General features: G+C 38.1%; 1 pseudogene across 1 annotated transcript; it reads left to right on the top strand.

The window, feature by feature from the left end:
- Positions 1 to 1,768: 1,768 nt before the first annotated feature.
- LOC308431694 (large ribosomal subunit protein uL22-like) lies at positions 1,769 to 2,323 on the top strand (annotated as a pseudogene). The gene has a single exon. The product of its transcript is annotated as a large ribosomal subunit protein uL22-like (transcript).
- The last annotated feature ends 2,223 nt before the right edge of the window (positions 2,324 to 4,546 follow it).

The raw sequence follows: 4,546 nt of genomic DNA, 5'->3' as shown, positions 1-4,546 counted from the left end.
CCAATGGAAACCAAGACAACCTGGCAACACCAGAACCCAGTTCTCACATCACAGCAAACAGCAGAATGCCAAACACTCCAGATAAAGAAGACTCAGACCCAAAATCATACCTCAAGATGATGATAGAGATCCTTAAACAAGAACAGGAGGAAAAGCATAAAGAAATAGAAGCTTTTAAAGAGGAAACAAGAAAAACGTTCAAAGAATTAAAGAACTAGAGAAAAACAGAACCAAAAAGATGAAAGAATTGAAGAAAGAATTTAAGATGGAAATGGAAACAATAAATAAAACACTAAAAGAGACAACCCTGGAGGTAGAAAACCTAAAAAAGAAATCAGTAGTCACAGATGCAAGCATCTCCAACAGACTACAAGAAACAGAAGAGAGAATCTTAGGGGCTGAAGACAACATGGAAAACATAGACAAAACAGTCAGAGAAGATGCAAAAGCCAAAAAGCTTCTAACCCAAAATATCCAGGATATCCAGGACACAATGAGAAGACCAAACCTAAGAATAATAGGAATAGAAAAGGGCAAAGAATATCAACTAAGAGGCACAGTAAACATCTTCAACAAAATCGTAGAAGAAAACTTCCCTACCCTTAAGAATGAGATAACCATGAGCATAAAAGAAGCCTACAGAACTCCAAATAGCAGAAAAGAAATTCCTCCTGACACATAATAGTCAAAACGCCAAGTGCCCAAAGCAAAGAAAGAATACTAAAAGCAGTAAGGGGAAAAGGCCATGTAACATATAAAGGCAGACAAATCAGAATCACACCTGACTTCTCAACAGAGACCATGAAAGCTAGAAGATCCTAGACAGACATCATGCAGAGCCTAAGAGAGCACAAGTGCCAGCCCAAGCTGCTATACCCAGCAAAACTATCAATCACCATAAATGGAGAGACCAAGATATTCCAGGACAAAACTAAATTTACACAACATCTGACCACAAACCCAGAACTACAATGAATTATAAGTGGAAAACCCAATACAAGGAGGAAAGCTACATCCTAGTAAAAACAAGAAAATACCTAAGCAAGAAAACCAAAAGAAGAAAGACACACAGACACAATTCTACCTCTAAAAGCAAAAATAGCAGGAAACAGCAACCACTATTCCTTAATATCTGTTTATATAAATGGACTCAATTCCCCAATAAAAAGACATAAGCTATCAGACTGGATATATAAACAGAATCCAGCATTTTACTGCAAACAGGAAACTCATCTCAGAGACAAAGACAGACACTATCTCAGAGTAAAAGGTTGAGAAAACGCCTTCCAAGCAAACGGCCCCAAGAAGCAAGCTGGAGTGGCCATTCTAATATCGAATAAAGTAGATTTTCAACCAAAAGTTATCAAAAAAGATAAGGAAGGACACTTTTTACTCATTAGAGGGAAAATTTGTCAGGAGGAACTCTCAATCCTTAACATATATGCTCCCAATACAAGAGCACTCATACTCATAAAATAAACCCTACTAAAGCTCAAAAAATACGTTGCTCCCCACACAATAATACTGGGAGACCTCAACACCCCACTTTCATCAATGGACAAATCATGGAAACAGAAACTAAACAAGGACACAGTGAAACTAGCAGAGGTTATGAACCAATTGGAATTAAGAGACATCTACGGAACATTTCATCCTAAAACAAAAGAATACACCTTCTTCTCAGCACCTCACGGAACCTTCTCCAAAATTGACCATATAATTCGTCACAAAACCTCTTCATGTAAGCGGCCAGAGGTGACCTGTAAAGATGGTTCACTACTCCCTTGACCCAGAAAACCCCACAAAATTCATGCAAATCCAGAGGTTCAAACCTTCGTGTTCATTTTAAGAACACCCAGGAAACTGCCCAGGCCATCAAGGGTATGTATATTCGTAAAGCCACCAAGTATCTGAAGGATGTCACTTTAAAGAAGCAATGTATGCCATTCCGGCATTACAATGGTGGCATTGGTAGGTGTGCCCAGGCCAAACAGTGGGGCTGGACACAGGGACGGTGTCCAAAAAAGAGTGCTGAGTTTTTGCTGCACATGCTTAAGAATGCAGAGAGTAATGCTGAACTTAAGGGTTTAGATGTAGATTCTCTAGTCATTGACCACATCCAGGTGAACAAGGCACCTAAGATGCGCCGGCGAACCTACAGAGCTCGTGGCCGAATTAACCCATACATGAGCTCCCCTGCCACATTGAGATGGTCCTCACAGAGAAGGAACAGATCGTTCCAAAGCCAGAAGAGGGGGTTGCACAGAAGAAAAAGATATCCCTGAAGAAACTGAAGAAACAAAACCTCATGGCACGGGAATAAATTCAGCATAAAATAAATGGAGTTAATTAAAAAAACAAAAAAAATTCGTCACAAAACAAGCCTCAATAGATATAAGAAGATTGAAATACTCCCATGCATCCTATCAGATCACCATGGTCTAAGGCTGGTCTTTAAAAACAACAAAGACAACAAAAAGCCCATATATACATGGAAACTAAACAATGCTTTTATTAAACGATAGCATGGTCAAAGAAGAAAGAAAGAAAGAAATTACAGATTTTCTAGAATTTAATGAAAATGAAAACACAACATACCCAAACCTATGGATGCAATGAAAGCAGTACTGAGAGGAAAACTCATATAGCTCTGAGTGCTTCCAAAAAGAAACTAGAGAGAGCATACACTAGCAACTTGACAGCACAGTTGAAAGCTCTAGAACAAAAGGAAGCAGATACACCCAAGAGAAGTAAACGGCAAGAAATAATCAAACTCAGAGCAGAAATTGACCAAATAGAAACAAAAAGAACCATTCAAAGAATCAACAAAACCAAGAGCTGGTTCTTTCAGAAAATTATAAAAATTGATAAACCCCTAGTCAGACTAACTAGAGGGCAGAGAGAGAGAGTACCCAAATTAACAAAATCAGAAAGGAAAGTGGAGACATAACAACTGAAACTGAGGAAATTCACGAAATCATCAGATCCTACTACAAAAGCCTATACTCCACAAAGTTGGAAAATCTGGAGGAAATGGATGAATTCCTAGACAGATACCAGATACTAAAGTTAAACCAGGACCAGGTAAACCATCTAAATAGTCCCATAACACCTAAAGAAATAGAAACAGTCATCAAAAGCCTCCCAACCAAAAAAAAAAAAAAAAAAAAAAAAAAAAGCCCAGGTCCAGATGGGTTCAGTGCAGAATTCTATCAGACATTTATTGATGACCTAATACCAATACTCTCCAAACTATTCCACAAAATAGAGTCAGATGGAACACTACCTAACTCATTTTTCGAGGCCACAATAGCCCTCGGACCTAAACCACACAAAGACCCTACAAGGAAAGAGAACTTCAGACCAATCTCACTTATGAACATTGATGAAAAATACTCAACAAAATCCTTGCAAACTGAATCCAAGAACACATCAAAATGATCATTCACCATGATCAAGTAGGCTTCATCCCTAGGATGCAGGGATAGTTTAATATACAGAAATCCATCAATGTAATCCACCATATAAACAAATTTGAAAAAAAAGGACATGGTCATCTCACCAGATGCTGAGAAAGCATTTGACAAAATTCAACACCTCTTCATATTAAAAGTCTTGGAAAGAACAGGAATCCAAGGCCCATACCTAAACATAATAAAAGCACTATACAGCAAACCAATAGCCAATATCAAACTTAATGATGAGAAACTTGAAGAAATCCCACTAAAATCAGGGACTAGACAAGGCTGCTCACTCTCCCCCTACCTATTCAACATAGTACTGGAAGTCCTTGCCGGAGCATTAGACAGCAAAAGGAAATCAAAGGGATACAAACTGGAGAGGAAGAAGTAAAAATATCACTGTTTGCAGATGACATGATAGTGTATGTACGTGACCCCAAAAATTCCACCAGAGAACTTCTATAAATGAACTCAAACAAATTAGTAGCCTTCCTCTACTCAAAGAACAAACATGTGGAGAAAAAAATTAGGGAAAAGATACCCTTCACAATACTCACAAACAATAAGAAATACCTTGGTGTGAGTCTAATGAAGCAAGTGAAGAACCTGTATGACAAGAACTTCAAATCTATGAAGAAGGAAATCGAGGAAGATCTCAGAAAATGGAAAGATCTCCCATGCTCATGGATTGGAAGGATCAACATTTTAAAAATGGCCATCTTACCAAAAGCAATTAACAGATTCAAAAATTCCAACCCAATTATTCATAGAGTTGGAAAGAGCAATGTGCAATTTCACCTGGAATAACAAAAGACCTAGAATAGCAAAATTCATCCTCAACAACAAGAAAACATCTGCGGGCATCACCATCCCTGACATCAAACTATATTACAAGGCAATTGTGTTAAAAACTGTATGGTACTGGAACAGAGATAGACACGTGAATCAATGGAATAGAATAGAAGATCCAGAAATGAGCCCTCATGTATATGGTCACTTGATTTTTGACAAAGGAGCTATAAACTTTCAATGGAAAAAGGACAGCCTCTTCAACAAATGGTCTTGGTCCAACTGGCACTTAGCAT

The sequence above is a fragment of the Micromys minutus genome, assembly GCF_963924665.1.
Source record: "Micromys minutus genome assembly, chromosome: 17".
In the NCBI taxonomy this organism is placed as follows: Eukaryota; Metazoa; Chordata; class Mammalia; order Rodentia; family Muridae; genus Micromys; species Micromys minutus.
The sequence above is the reverse complement of the archived record's forward strand: the minus strand, read 5'-3'. Positions and strand labels throughout refer to the sequence as shown.